At 38.2% G+C, this 16756-nt stretch overlaps 1 protein-coding gene across 1 annotated transcript in view; it reads right to left on the bottom strand.

Annotated features, from left to right (window-relative positions):
- fam135b (family with sequence similarity 135 member B) overlaps nt 1-11262 on the bottom strand; it is an 89161-nt gene extending 77899 nt beyond the window's left edge. Inside the window, exon 1 of the mRNA XM_041809533.1 lies at nt 11154-11262. The gene's annotated coding sequence lies outside the window, so the exon portion shown is untranslated. The remainder of the gene's footprint in view (nt 1-11153) is intronic.
- Nucleotides 11263-16756: the final 5494 nt, after the last annotated feature.

The following is a 16756-nucleotide window of genomic DNA, read 5'->3' as shown; positions in this document are numbered from 1 at the left end:
TCGTCCACCTCACCTAAGCTGAGAAGATGAATTATAAGTATCTATGCCAAGTCTGGAGAAAGAAGGGCCAGTAAATCTTTAGTGAAACTTGAACCTATGCTCCCTTATGTAGCAGTCTGTGGAAAAACAAAAGACGACCCTTACCATGTTAAAACAGAAACAAAGGGACCAGCAGCAGCAGCACAATCAACAGTCCTGAGACAGTCACACAGCTTCTCTTACTCCGTGCATTGGCTTCCTTATGCTGCCACAAGAGAATACAGATGATGTAACAGTTTCTTCCTCTTCATGCTGACTCTGCATGTCATGTTCCTTTATCATCCAATCACAGGTAGTGAAGCTTTGTGCATGTCAGGGTGACAATGGAGAAAGCAGTTGTGATGTATCATGAGTGTATTTAAGGTCATTTGATATGAGGCTGTATGTGCAGCTAAAGTGTTCTTCAGCTGAGGCTGCTTCATTTGTTTCTTCATTCAAGCCAGCATCCTGGTAATCTTTTTTCTTCTGCTTTAAGATTCAAAGAAGAAGATGCTTACTTCTCTAGCATTTGTTGAGGTAGGATGTGAAGAGAAGACTAAATGCTGGTTTTGATTTAATGGAGGAGTGATTTTCTTTCCCTCCAACTAAATCAACCACTTTACTGCCATAACAAGTGGACATTACATACGCTGAATGTGAATAAATGCTGCTACATCAATCAAAACCAAAACTCCCTTACTGACAGCTTTAAGGCATACAGCTGCCATGCATCTTAATGGGAAATTTGTTTCCTTGCAGTGACAATGACAGCTAATAATGGTAAAGATGAGGGACAACATCCTGAAAGAAAAATTTTGGGTGACATTTTTTTCACACTCAAATTCCACGAAAGGACCCTGACAACATGTTTCCATCTGTATTTTCTGGCCCTGGCAAAGACTTATTCTTTCATGTATGGTAATAGCAACCCTTACGTCTGACACTTTTTAAAGCTTCTTTTGTTCACCTCAAGGGTACAACCTCTCAAGCACCCCATATCAACAAGGGCACACACCAAGGTTCAATTCTGGACTCATTTTTGTTTGCTAACTATATGAAATGCTTTAGACAAATTGTTTTACATTTTTATCCCGTCTAGTTCTGCCGAGGGCTTCTTCCTCAAAAAAAAATAAAATAAAAACAATTATAACCACCGTAAGTTTGCTACATGTTGTGTAGTGCTGTGCTCATGGTGGATTGATCTTCGTACATGCTTTGTAAATAATAAAACAGAGTACCATCTATAGCTGCCTTCTAAAGTGTCTTGAAATTAATGTTATTTCATTTATGATTTGGCGCAATAGAAATAATTATCTTTTGATTTTGTTTCATTTCTATGCCGATGACACATAGTGTTATGTTAACATTGTTACACTATAACATTATTTTCTTAGTCCAGCTAAAATTGGAGGTTTACAATGTTTTTCAACACGCTAGTTCGACTAACAAATTCTTTTTTTTTTTTTTTAAGTCAGATAAATTAAACTAGAAAACAGGGTTTGAGATCAATATTCTCTTTTATGTACCTAAATTGGACTCAAACTGGACTAGGCGTTTTGCGCATGCTCCAAAGTCTCCATGCTGGGCTTTGGCCTGAAAGTTGAACAGCATGAGTGCTAAGAGTAACAGGAGTTACTTTCAGACATCATAGTAAGCCAGAGGTATGCAAGTCTGTTCAGGTTTTCAATATTTGACCTACGGCACAACCAATAAGCTGCTGCTAACTTGTTAGTAAGGTCAACAGGCAATACTGAAAAGGGGTAAAATCAACAACTACTGTAGTGAAGTCAAACAAGTTCCCATTAATAAATCTATTGTATTACCGATCCCAACACAAACGTCTGCAAACATGAATCCTACATTTGATTTTGTGATCCGTTTTGTTAGCTGCAACTTGTTCTGAATGCAGATACAACACAGATACAAAAACAATTCTGTTCTCCCTTTACTGTGGTAAATGCCTCACCTTATATGCATATTTGCACAAATTAATCTATTTACTGCAGTAATTACTTATTTAATCAAAGTACAGTCTTATGGAAGTCTTCCTGTGCTGGGCGGTGTGCATCAATATGTGCTAGATTTCATTTAACCCTAAAAAAAGTACTTGTTAAATGTTTGGAAATGAGATGTAATTGCAATTTAGAAAGCATAACAAACAAAAGGACACTCATAAAGTATTTTTTCCTTGACTTATTTGAAGATATATTTACCTTTTATAAGAAATGAAGCCTCATGTTTTGTGTTTATATTTTGAAATAAGATTCTTATTTTGAAATACAGATCTGTCTGTTAATGTGGCTTAAAATGAGTGTAATATGATAGTTTTTATAGGAATTTAGACAAATACACCTGCTTAGATTTGAGTTTTTGCAGTCCGCCAGCTGCTGTTTTATTTTGATGGAATTTGCAGTTTTTCTTTCCAAGGATTCTGTAGCACTATCTCCATATGGGTCTCTAAATTGGAAAACATTTTGCATCATTCCGCTCTGAAAACATGTGCAGCACAAATTTTCAGATACTTTTATTAAATTGCCACTTGGGAAAACAGATTTTTTGCAATGGGATCAATATGTTGAGTACCTTTCCTGCAGCACTGAAATTGAAAGCTGAGTGGGATCATTTTATACTGAAGTAGGTTTTGAAAGAGGCTCGGTCATTCAGTCATGTATCATCTTGTCCTTATTGCTTCAGAGTTTTATTGTATCACAGTATGAGTTCTGTATTCTTTATATCTGTTATTGTTGAGTTTCATAATAGTGCCTTGTGTTTTGTGGTTGTTTTTTCGTATTTCTGAAGACCCATCTTGAGACATGCATTGCAAATCAGCCATAGCTTTGAATGTTGTAGTGCATGGCATCTGTGTGCATGCATAATTTTCCCTAAAAAATCTATTTCATGGTAAGTGTAGCTGTCTGAGGCTGGCTGCACACATACTGGATGATTATCAAACCTTAACTGATTCCAAAAACACTGGAGACCTCAGACATAGGGACAGTTTCAATCAATTCTTCACAGTTTAATCCTCTACCGCACACTCTAAATGATGAGTCGGCCTGACCATGACACTACATACCTTCCGTTTGTAAAATAATTCCTCTGTTTGGAATTATTTCACAGGAGTGATTACGTAGACATGAGATCTCAAAGAAACTCTTATTTCAAAAAAATTTTTCGAGGACAAAAAAGGACATTCATTGTCATCAGGTGGCTGCCTGGCATGCATTCAGTTTAGAAGCAAAGAACAAAAAATAAGAAAAAGGAAAACGGCTGAAGGACTGGCTGGGGGAAAAAGATGAGGTATGGTTTATACACTTGCAGTGCAAGCTCTTGACACTTGTATTTCTGTTTGCTGCAACATCCTGTAGGTGATGCTTCGCAGCCAGTTGGCTGTCATTGGTTCTCGGGGTATTCCCTTGAAATCAGCCTGATCCTGATCCTATTCTCAAGCCTGACTTGAAAATATCAACCATATTTGATTTATGATATGAGATCAGAGAGGCTCTAACCCCAATCCAGAAGAGTAAAACTATTGTATTGGTATAAAACATTTGATCTCTGGTTCCAAACATGCAGCCCAGGTCCACCAAGAGGAGTCACAGAAGATCACAGCGAGGCACGAAGCCTCGTCTGCAATCATGTTATCAAAATTGTTTTTTAAAAGTTCAGTAAAATTTTAAAAAAATCCCGAGTGCAGAGAATGTGTCACCAGACACCTGTTTCTGGAAGGTCCAGTCCCTGGTTAATCAGTATACCTGACTACCATTACACCATGAAGACAAAACAACACTCCAAGCAACTTAGAGAAAATGTTATTGAAAGTATAAGTCACGGGATGGATACAAAAACATCGCCAAGGCACTAACCATCTCCAGGAGTTCAGTTAAATCAATCATCAAGAAATGGAAGCAATATGGCACGTGTAAATCTGCCTAGATCAGGCCATCCTCACAAAGTGAGTGACCGTGCAGGCTAGTAAGAGAGGCCCCCAAGACACCTGCTGTCTTGGTGGCCTCTCCAAGACAGCACGTCCAAGGGTGTCCAAGGGCCACAGTTTTTGTATGCGGTCCCTCCCATCTCAGCTGGGAGGGACCACATACCACATACCACAAAAACTGTGACCCTGGTTCTTCACCAGTCAAAGCTTTATGGGAGAGTAACAAAGAGAAAGCCACTGTTGAAGAAAACTCACATCCTATCTGGACTAGAGTTTGCCAGAAGGTATGTGGAAGATTTCCTGGGTGTCATGAGACTAAAATAGTGCTTTTTGGCCATTAGATAAGCTGTGTTTGGCCAACACCAAAAAAGGCACATCACCACAAACATTCTACCCCCACTGTGAAGCACAGTGGTGGCAGCATCATGCTGTGGGGATGCTTCTCAGCAGTGTGATATATGTTTATACTTCTACTCCTTTTCACTCATGTTTTGTTGTTCTATTGTCTTTTCTTTCACTGTTTCACTCTCATTTGACATGTTCTAAATAAAGATATTGATCAATCAGTCAATACCAATCAATCAATCAGGTTTGTACTATATATTTAAAGAAATCATAATAAATGTGGAATGGATTAAACAAAACACTTCAACTTGAGTTTATGTTTTTACAATAGTGTATCTTTTTGTCAGGGTCCTGAGGGTACTTAGCTTTTCTTAGACACAAAATGGGGGGGCATGGAAAAAGTTGGGGGGCAACTGCATACAATTACCATTTGGACAAAAAAAAAATGTGTGTGAAGCTTCAAATCAGGCCAAGCCCCCATAGTTGTGAGGAGGGAGCCATTCTGACACAAAATCAGGCTTAAAACCATGTAGTGTGAAGCCTTTCTTAGGCTATAAATGCTGCAGAGCATGGCGTCTGGTTACATGCATCATTTTCCTTGAAAACTAAATCGACCTACTCCGTGTTGGTTGTAGTTTTCTTATTCTGATAATGGAGCTCTATCTCTCGGTTTCTGAGCTTGTGTCTAGCATTAAAGATGACTCAAGGGAATTTTATCTAAATATCCCAAAATCCCAACTCACAGTTTGCCTCAGGGGTCTTTGCAAAATGACACTGCTGATAAAAACCACCTCAAACAGACAAAGGAATACTTAAAACGGAAAACCAAACACTGAAATGGATCAGCTGTTTCAGCAAATGGATAAAGTTAATGTTTTTCTGCAGCTCAGTTTGTTGTACAGCAATTAAATTGCATGCTGTTCCCTGATAGCTGCACAGATCTGCACAACCTGTAGCCGAGCTGATGCTTATCTCCACTGCTTGTGCACTTTTACAACTATCTCTTCCTGATTTCCTGCTTGCTGCAAATCATTAAACACTAATCATTACAAAAAAAGCCATCTGCTGTCTTATTACTATTTAATGCAGGCCACCACATGCTGGCCTTTTTGGACGTCTTCACTTTGTAACAACCGTGATTCCTCTACCTTAAAGTGCAAAAACTTTTAACTCCTGGCCGCCTTTAAGCTGCGGCTTTTGTTGGTGTCAGCTCTTCTGGGAATGCTGACTGACATCTACCATCTCCTTTAAGGAAGGATGAGACGGCAGCATGTGCAGGGACTGAATGTGCAATGAGCACATTTCACTGGTCACGTCAGCGTAGGTGTGACTGTAACACAGAGAGTCGTTGTGTGCAATGTTTGGAAAATGCAGTGTATATGTGTGTGTGAGCGCAGCTCTAAAGGCCAGGAATTAATCTCCACCATTATTCCATTCATTAACATTCACCTCCCTCTGCAGAACACCAACACAGACAAAGGAGTATCACCAAACAGGCCGATGTGACAAAAGACCGATGAGTCCCGGCACCTTTTCCTCTAAAAGAAAAGGAAAAATAACAACAATAATGAGAATTTCTGTACTCAGATTATTTAGTATTTTATGAAAAATTACCTAATCAATGTGTGGACAAAGCATTTCTGATGACTTTTTAAAGGTAAACTATACCAGTAACACATCATTATAAGGTACTCCAAAATGAAGCCCAGTTTTTAGGTAACAAACGACTGAATGACTGCAAGTGAACCTGGGAAAAGGCAGGTTACTAATGAATGAACAATCATTAAGTAATGATTCAGTATTGAGTGACTACCCAGCATGTTGATCAATTGAAGGCAATCAGATACTTCATCAAATTTAAGGAGGAGCTTCCCACTATCTTCCTGTTAATTAATGGTAAACTAGCAGTTGGTTACAACACTGAATCTAACTGTGTGTTTTAACATAAGATAACTTTAGTAGGGAAATAATGGTATTTGGCCCACTAGAACTTTGGTTACCTACCTGGGATCCCTGGGGTCTTCAGGCTGCCAAAATTAGATTGGCACATACTGACTAAAACATGATAAGAGTTATTAAGTAGCTTATACGAGGGCTTTTTGTTAAGAAAAGCATGCATAGGCCTATTTCCTCAAAAAAAAAAAAAAAGTCAATGTAATAATCTAAATAAATGTTGAATTTTGAAAGAAATATGTCTTTCTTTGATTTCATCAATTCTAGACTGCCTCTGATTGGTGGAGCCAAAGGTGGCCTTGCTCACTGTAAATGTCACATTTATGGCGAGTTGTGTGAACAAACAAAACATTGGAAAAAAAATACAAGTGTTAAAATAATTTTTTAACTTTAAAAGATAATTAAAAGAAACTTGAAATTGGCCATTACATAAGATATGTTACAACTTCTAAATATCCATATTCATCACACATGTCGCAGTCCAAAACTAAATAATCTTTAGGTCTGAAAACTTGTCAAAGCGACAAGAAGAACAGCTTCATTTGAGTAAAAAGCTAAAGCTTTCAAAAGAAAATCAGATGAAACTTCCTTTTAGGATTAGGGTACGGGTTAAGGTAACTGTTAGGATACCAAAAGTTAAAAGTTAAAAACCTGACCTGCAAAACTTTATTACAAATTTTTTAATGAAGAAGAGTAAACAGTCTGCTTACAGAAAAAAAATTCTCCTCCAGTAGAAGCATAGCTTACATACCTCAGTTAGCTGTGTAGGGTAAGTATATAACAGAGCTATTGAGCTTTGTGGCTAATGTAGCTAAAGCTAAGCTCACAAAGCTTTCACTACATTTTCTTAAGCTTACATTACTATAGCTAACTTAGCTACAGATAACAGACTGTTAGCTACAGATAACTGTTACGATACGAGACTAGATAAAAACAATAGCGATGGGCTGTCAGGCCTAACTTTGAGTTATAAATGTCCACTAAAACAGGAGAGAAGAAGGAAGAGCGTGAGCTGCAGTCACAGGGCAAGAAAAGCAGTTGGGTGTGTGTGTGTGTGTGTGTGTGCGTGGGGGGGTTGTGTATGTGTGACAGAGAGGAGAGATAGTTTGTGTGTCCGTCTGTGAGTACGGGTCAGTCTGACAACAAGCATAAACGAACTAACGTAATCTTGTTGAATAAGTGAGTGATAAATGTTTATAAGTTATCACAATATCAATAACTTTAAGAGGCTGAGGCTTACCTGTGGCTCCTCTGGGATAAAATAATTGCAAGAGGACATAATAAAAGCAGAATTCCTCTATAAGAGTCTTTTATTCAAATCATATCCTCTGGTTGTTGTCATTAGTAAGATCTTAAAGTATCCATGTATGTTTGTAAGGAGGGAGCCAAAGTAAAAGCATTAAAAAAAAAGTTTTCATTTTTTTTTTTTTTTTTTTTTTTTGTGTGTGTTTATTCTGTGGCATGTTCAAGTTATTTAATTTAACAGAACTAAAAAATGTCTTTTTCTTTTAGTTTTAAGAATATAGACATTTCAACTCTAACATTATTTTGACAGCTTGTGCTCCCACTGTACGGGGGGTGAATTTTTTTTTTTCCACGATCGTTTGGATTATATTTAGGATAAACCTCACTTCACGGTGACTGGCGCATCTCATTTGATTGACAGATAGCTCGGCAGGCAGAGGCTCCATTCCTGTCAACCGGAATGCTAGCTAGCAGGCTGACAGGAAGTCGCGCTTAGTGGGCGGGTTTTTAGGTTGATCCAAAGTTTGGTTGAGACCGTGATTTCAATATGGAAGCATCCACAGATTGGCTTCACAGCCTGTGTTTATACACTTGGATTAATTCATTTACTGGATTTGGATCATAGGGATCCTTTCTAATACTGTAAGGCAGGGTTGTCAAAAATATTGATACTTAGTCTGTACCAAGCAGCACAATGTCCATTAGTTTGATATGTGATAGAAGAGAAAAGTGCCAAAGTTGTGAAAAACTACCAGAAACAGTCTGCTCTGCTGTACATGGAGTGCAAGAGGGAGCGAGAGAAAGAGATAGAGCACAAAAAAGCAGAGCACAAAAAAGAGAAAATCATGGACATACTTAAAAAAAAAAATAGCATCAGATACAGATCAAGCAAATGTTACGTTAAATTAAAAGCTGCAATTTAAGTCAACTTCATAAAACTTAAAAATATACAAATTCCTTTACTTGTTGCCAACTGAAGCACTTCTTTCAGGTTTTCCTACAATTTCCTTTTTAAAAAGTGCTACATCAGGCAGTTTCAAACAAAGCAGTGCTACAGAGAGATAAATTACAGGGGGCGTTTTGCAAATAGGTTGATAGGTAACAGGTCAGTAAGATGACTGGTTAAAAGAAGCATTTTAGAGGGGCAGAGTCTATCAGAAGCAAAGATGGGTAGAGTTTCACCAATCTGTGAATGACTGTCTAAACAATGTGGAACGACTTCAGAAAAATGTTCCTCAATGTAAAATTGTGAAGACTTTAGATATCCCACCATATAAAATGCATATCATTATCAACAGATTCAGAGAATCTGGAGAAATCTATGTGAGTAAGAGACAAGGTCAAAGGTTAATACTGGATGTTTGTGATCTTAGGACCCTCAGAAGGCAATTTATTTAAAAAAAAAAAAAAAAAAGCCAGGACTCTGCACTGGAAATCACTGCATGGGCTCAGGAACACTTCCAGAAGTCATAGTCTGTCAACACAATTCGTATGCCATCCACAATGCAAGTTAAAGCTGTAAAGCTGAAACCCTGCCATCTTCTCTGGGCCAAAGCTAATTCAAAATGTACTGAGGCAAAACTGAAAACTGTTCTGTGGTCGAATGAGTCAAAATGTGAAATTCTGTTTGGAAACCACAGACGCAATGTCCAGATTATTATCAGAACACAGTTCAACAGCTTGCGTCTTTGATGCTATGGGGTTGCATTAGTACCTACAGCGTGGGTAGCTTACATATCTGGAAAGTGTATGGAGTTTTTAGAGCAAAATATGTTCCCTAGACAATGCCTCTCTCGGGGAAGGCCTTACATACTTTGCAAGACAATGCTAAACCACATACCCATCCATCACAACAGCATGGCTTCACGGAAGAAGAGTCTGGGTGCTGAACTGGCCTGCCTGCAGTCCAGACCTTTCACCACTACAAAAAATTTGGCATGTCATAAAATATAAAAACGGTCGAAGTAGACCCAGGACTGCTGAGCAGCTAGAAACCTACATCAGACAAGAATGGGACAACATTCCTCTCCCAAAACTCCAGCAACTGGTCTCCTCACTTCCTAGATGTTTACAGACGGTTGTTAAAAGAAGAAGGGTGTGTTGTTTATGTTCTATTGTGAATAAAATACACGTTTATGAGATGTGCATATCATTGCATCCTTTCATACTGCACCCCATCTTTTTTGGAACTGGGGTTGTACTAATACACAGCAGTTAACATTAAAGGAGAAACCATATTGAGAGCAGCCTGCTGCACTTTCAACAGGTCTAAATGCTAATGTTTAATGTAAATTCAAATAGTTATGAACCCATTTTACTGATAATTAAAAATGTCTTTGTTAATGTTTGATAGTTAAGGAGGTAACATTTTTATCATCAACTGTGCCCACCTCTGTTTGTGTCATAGTTACACTGCCATTGTAATAACATATCAGCACACTGGCTCCATAGCGAAAGAGAGTGTTTCACAGTGAAGCACTGAGCCAGCAATCATGTGATGCCATAATCTGGCATTTGCTAAACCCTTCTATAGAGCTGTATTAGGCTCTTTAAAAATCACAATATTAAATCCCAGCAAATGCAAAGAAGAACAAGTGGCCGCTGTTATCACATTAAATGAGTCCGTTAAAACTTTGAGAGGGTGTGATGAGTGTCCTTGATATCTCTAAATGAGATTCTTTTGATCAACGAGCCGAGTCTGTACAAAAAAGGAAGATAAAGTCGCCAGCTGGAAAATCCTAAATTCACTTCAACTTAGGATTTTGAAGTGTTTGGAGAGCTCTCAGAGCATGGAATCTGCAGGCGAGATTGTAATAACCCATTAGACTTCATTTGCATTAATATTTTTGAGATATCCAGTGTGCTAATGTGTGTGAGCCGTTGCAAACAAAAGTGTGAGAGCACTGGAACTGTTGAAAAAGCAGCATTTAAATGACAGGCATGTAATTTTGCTACAATGCTGTGGTTTGAAGCTCACATCAGATGTTTACATCAGTCACATGATGGTTAAACTCATGCTGCATCAGAGCATGACCAAACTGATTATCTGTAATCTGTTTAACCTTGTTTACTTCTATTTTTATCCCTTTTTGTGCAGCCTGCTGTGTGAATTCTTCAGTGATTTTATTTTGAAGTGGGAGCTTTGCTTTGTTGATCTCTGAGCAGTTGGTCACAGGACAATTTCTGATTACAGCATCTGTGAAAAACTGATAGTGAACAGTACACGGTGCACTGTGGAGCAGCTCAGCTGCGAAAATATAATTAATTCAGTCAGCTCAATTTAAACTACAGCTTAATGAATAGGCTACCTTTATTTTGAAGGATAACTGAGCTGTAAATTTTCTTTCTTGCCTTGTGAACTTATCAGTGTTTGGTTAGCTCTATTGACAAAAGGACACATGACCAGCATATGTGAGACACAGAGCCTCAGCTGACCAACTAAAGGCTATGCTATGAGCTCTAATACCCATTTAATTCAATGTTTCCTCTAAAATCCCTCCCCATTCAGCCTTACAACGCTCCAAGCAGGCAGCAGTCCACAGTCTCTCTGCTGTAATGTCAAACAACGAGCTTCCCAATCCTCATGTTCCACGCACATGCACACATCAAGCATCCCATAAAGCAGAAGCCGGCTGTCACAGTCAAACAGTCTCACCTTAGCAGTGATGAAGAAGCAAATCCTCGCAGGTTTCTGTTCCAGCCTTCACTCCGTAAACCGTAATGTTTATATCAGCGCTTCTCCGGCTGCTGCTGCTGTTGCCATGGTTATTCATCCAGACCCTGTATGTTCTGCAGTCTCCCTCGCTCTCTCTCCTCTCTCTGCCTCTCTCTCTCTCTCTCTCTATTTCCTCCTTAGGTCTCTCTATCCTGATTTCAATTTGGGAAAGTGCAGCAGCGTCCGTCGCGGATTCGTGTGGCTGAGTGTGTGTGTGTGTTTTCCCTGCAGGTTCGCCACGCGCTCAGCAGACAAAACATGAAAACAGTGCCTGGCTACTTTCATAAGGAGAATATTAATGATGAGCAGCAGCCAGTCACCGTGTGTGTCCGGCTGCTGCACTATAGTATGTGCGTCCGCCGCGCGATGACGTCAGAGCCTGCCCTCTAAAAGCTGAAGTGAACCGTGAAGACGATTGTCATGGCACGAGACCAAAACAATGGGACAACACAAAAAAAATGACGCATAGTAAACACGAGAGTGGCACGTGAGGAACAGGATGCACAGTTAAAAAAAGTCAAAAAGTCAATTTAAGAGGATATTTACAAAAAAGGTGATTTCCCCCCATGATTTTTATTAATTAATTAATTAATTTATTAATTAATTTATTTATTTATTTATGTTTTGGTTGCTTGCTTGTTTTCCCACATACTCATTGGTTGATGAAAAAACTGATAGGACTTCTGGGTCCTCATACATGCTAAGCCATAAGGACCCTCAACTACGGTGGCCCTGAAGGCTAACCATAAAGATTTAATGTCATCAAACTAATATTTAACTGAATCTCATAAACATTTTACTAAATTCTACAATATTTAATGACATACATTCTTTATTTGAATTTGATTTTTTTTTCTAATTTATTTTTCAAAGAAGAAGAAAACAAAGATGCCTCAATTTTGTCTTTCTTGTTTGCATCTAAGCAGGTATTAGGCCTAATTGATTTTTTTCTGTGTTCTGTTTGTTAGAATGACAATAACTTCAATACAAAAACTTTTTGGTACAACCTTTAAAACTTAAATTGAATAGAAAAATAAATCATGAAATACTTTTATTCATCTAATTTTTGTCTTCTTAAAGAGTCGAGAATGACTGTAGAATCGTGTCCGTATGTGTTCGTGAGTTCCTGCTGTTTGACTCAGAAGAAACTGACCTAAAACTGCACATTCATTAGAGGGTGTGTCCTTTTGGGACCATCAGTCCCATTTTTCCACACAGAAAAATTCTCCTCATATCCAGCTGATTAAAAGCTAGTGGCCTGTTGAGTCTCCAGCCTGAAATTCTATCTTTTTAGAAATAAAACTGAAATGAGAACACATTAAAGACCCTGTAAAGTGAAAAATGAATTTTTATTTAGGTTTGTTGTATGAGAGGATGCAGTGTTATGAACCCCCAGGTCAAGGATGGTGTGGGCGTATCTGTTGAATGAAATAAAGCCACGCCCACACAGGAGAAATAAAAGCTTCTCAAATTAAAAAGTTGCAGCAATCTGAATGGAGGGAAGCTCTCATGCCATTAGCCTGCTTCTTAACCTTTTTGACCTTAGAAGAAGAGGAAAAAGTCATTTTTTCTGGCTCAAATCTCTGTTATGAAGCTTTAAATGATTTATAGACCACTTTGGCTGATAGATTTGGCAAAATTTACTTCACAATGAAAAAAAACAGCATTTAACTGACTGTTAACTTTCAAAAAAGGCAGTGACATCAGCTAACAACAGACTGTACTGAGATGAACTGCTCTCTGATTTTATATTGTAGTGTTGGAGGGGCGGGGTCATTCCCCACTGTGGGCTCATGACATCATGAGCCCACATGTTGGCCCCGCCCTAATCAAACCAAGCCAGAAAAGAGCTCAAAAACTTTTTAACGGTCTAAATCCAAAATTCGGTCACATGTAGATCTCAGTGTTTTCACATGTTTACAGCAGCCATATTCCAACATTTCTAGTGTGTAAAGACAAAAACTTTGGATTTCACTTTACGGGGTCTTTAACAGTTTCATTGGAACCATCTCTGAAAAAAGTGATGTTGCTGGTATTAATTGTAATCTGACTATCTAGAAATTGCTAGAAAGCCCAGTGGGTACAGAAACCAATACCACTTTTAAAGGCCTGAAGGCTGGGCGCTGATTTTGTGAGAAACTGTCATATAATATTATGAAGAATTTGAAGTCAAAACCATCAGCTTCTTTTCAGCAATAGGATTAATCATTGACTGTTTCTCTGATGATAACTCATAAAAAGCAGGTCTAGTGCTGCTGGAACTGCAGATTTAATACATCCATTTACTGCACTAGCTGATTATTTATCCATTTACTTACTGTAAAACAACTGCTAATATATTTGTTCATTAACTGTGCCCCAACTACCTATTTATATCTGAACTTCAGAGCAATAACTGTCATTTTATCTTTAATTTACTGTGCAATAACTGATTATTAATTTCCTGTGCAATAACAATTTATTTATCCTGAAGCAAACAATAGAGCACGGAGAGGGACCTTTATCATGGATTTCTAGAACAACAATAGAAAAATGAGTTTTTAGTACAAATAACCCTGCCTCTCGTATGAAAGTTTTTCCATGGTAAAAACATAAATGTAGGGTGGAAATTCAAGACAGGGTTCATAGATTGAGGTTGTGATTCACAAATCAAGAAAATGTGGCTAGGAATAAAGGTGGAATAAATGTCCACCCTCGCCTTCAAGCTGTGAGCTCTTCCTCAGAACACATTAATGCACGCTCTCCCAATGCCTTGATTAAGGAGGGATCAATAAAAGAATGCTAGGAAGAGATTTGGATTTACACCTTATATGAATTTAAACATGAAATTCATCTCAGTGCGCTTTAGTGTGCATATCATTGCATTTGCATTGTATAGCCTTGGCTCAGTAAATTGGCCACAAATACAATGGTGCTGTTCAAGCTGAATAACAAGATTTCACTCATTAGAAACCAAACGTTTTTGTACTGATTCTGCAGGTCTGTCTATCATGTACTCACCATTTTCTCTATTTTTGTCTCCACCAGCTCATGTGGAAAATGTTTGGCTGTCAAGCAGTTAGAGAGCTAGCCGTGTTCATTACCTTGTTACTAAGTTTGTGTGTCTTTTGGAGCTGGGGTAGAGTTTTTTTTCTGCTTACATCAGCTTCCGACTGCCAGAAACAATGGTAATGAGAGAGTCTGAACAAGGAAATCAAAGTTACCACAATGAAGCCAAAACAGTGAGTTTCAGTGCACCAAAAAGACACAATAAAGGGAGACTGTAGGTAACTGTGTTTTATTTAATTATTTTTATGTAGTGTTTTTAAAGTGACCCAGGAGGGTAGTCATAAGATGGGAGGCTAACAATGAGTACCCCATAAATATATATTATAATGTGCTGTCTCCAACATTTTCTCAATGAGGGCCATCTAACAGAGTAGTACAAGTCACAATAATGAGTACAGCATCTGTCATCAGTGATACTGAAGAGCACCGTAATATTCAGCATAATCCAATACAGGAAAATAAAGAAAATTCAATGTTTTGTTTTGGTTTTCTACTGTTCATTGTTAAACAAGACTTACTCCTATAAAGAAACCTTAGCAGGGGCTTTATTTTTCCAATAAAATTTGAAATGTGTGATTTAAAAGAAAAGTCCTGATGTAGCAAAATACCCAAGTATTTGAACTGTTGACCATGTTTGATGATCAGATTATTAAATATAGACAAAGCTGCATCAGCAAGGGCCAAGTTCTGCCTCAAGAAAACCATTTATTTGGTTTTGTGGAGTTCAGTGTGAGTATTAAAATAAAATCAGAGCTTGTTGAAATGAATTGAAATAATTATGCAGTTGTGAGAGAGCTTGACCGTATGAAGGTGCATATGTATAGAAAAGTGTATCTTCAGCATACAGAGGATTTTTTCTACTTTCTATTGTTTCAGTAATGTCAATAATTTGCAATGAAAATAGAAGTAGTCCCAAGATAGAGCTGAGTCCAGGACCCAAGTCCAACTTGAGGCCTAATTTGGAGGACTCATGTGCGTTCACGTGCCACCTTGTTCAGCAAGAGAGTCGAGAATGACCCAGGAGGTGTCACAAATTGTGCATTTTGCTTTTAGCGATTTTACAAGCAAGAGCAGCGCAACATGTTTAATATGTTAAAAAAAAAAAAAGAAAGAAAAAATTGAGGAGAAGTTGAGGACACCTCACCCTGAAAAGTGAGGGAATCAAAGTTACTTAGGCTGTTGATAAGCTAACTGCTAGCTAACTATAACGTTAGTCTCTAACATAACCATAACATAAACATAAATATGAGCATGTTAGCTATTAACTACATATATGTAACTTTACTCGTATTTTTGTAGGCAGTTTAATTGTATAATTTGTATTGTTGCATCATACTCTTACAGCCATACATACGGTGGCTGAGAGGTCTCACACGAATAAAAACTCAAAATGCTTTGCAAAAAGAAAAAACACAACGACATTTGAGAAAAACACAAAAACAAAAGTTCACAACACAAATACAAAAACTTGCAGCAGCGCATGAATACAAACACCCAGGGCCGCGCATGGATACATAAACTCGGCACAGCGCAGAGGCAAACAGATTCCACAACAGCACAAAAATACAACAACTTGGCGCAGCAGATACAAATAGAAAGTCAGGTCACAACGGAAGTGGGGCCGTTATTAGGGACGGACCTGCTAACCTGCTAACGGACCCCTTAGCAATAAAGTTACATACAACACTGCAGCTCAAAATAATTTCTGTACTCACAGAATGTAATTTGTAGTGTGTTTTTTGTGATTTTTAATAACTGTAACCTCCTGTACAATTTAATATGTATGTAAACAACTATCTAAATCAAATTGATCGAGTCCATTCATTCGTCTGACAGTTTACGTCATGCATATCGGACCCCAATTGTAGCTGTCCACACTGTTTGCGGGTTAAAATTACTTGTAAATCTTGTCGATTACAAAATAAAAAGTGCAAGAAGTGGAGCTGACGAATGAACAGTGTTTACTTACTTTAATTACTCGATCCAAGCATGTCCTCAGTTAATTTGCGTCGTGGTACGTAACTTTATTGCTAACGGAACCGTTAGCAGGTTCATCCCTAATAATGGCCCCACTTCTGTTGTGACCTGACTTTTTATTTGCATCTGCTGCGCCAAGTTGTTGTATTTTTTGTGCTGTTGTGGAATCTGTTTGCCTCCACACTGTGCTGAGTTTATGTATCCATGAGCGGTGCTGAGTGTTTGTATTCATGTGCTGTGGCAAGTTTTTGTATTTGGGTTGTGAACTTTTGTTTTTGTGTTTTTCTCAAATGTAGTTGTGCTTTTTCTTGTTGCAAAGCATTTTGAATTTGCATTTGTGTGAGACCACCGTACATGCACATCTTTTGCTGCTTTCAAAAAGATAACTGGAGACAGTCTGTTATACTCCTTCAGGACTGGGACTCAGGTACTGTGGACTCGTCCAGGACAGGTAATGGGGGCTGGACTTCAACTCTGATTCAGATTTTTCCACTGCAACAAATAGTAGAAGTAACAGG

Source organism: Cheilinus undulatus, linkage group 16 (assembly GCF_018320785.1).
Source record: "Cheilinus undulatus linkage group 16, ASM1832078v1, whole genome shotgun sequence".
Taxonomy (NCBI): Eukaryota; Metazoa; Chordata; class Actinopteri; order Labriformes; family Labridae; genus Cheilinus; species Cheilinus undulatus.
Note: the sequence above shows the minus strand (reverse complement) of the source record. Positions and strands in the feature narration are given on the sequence as shown.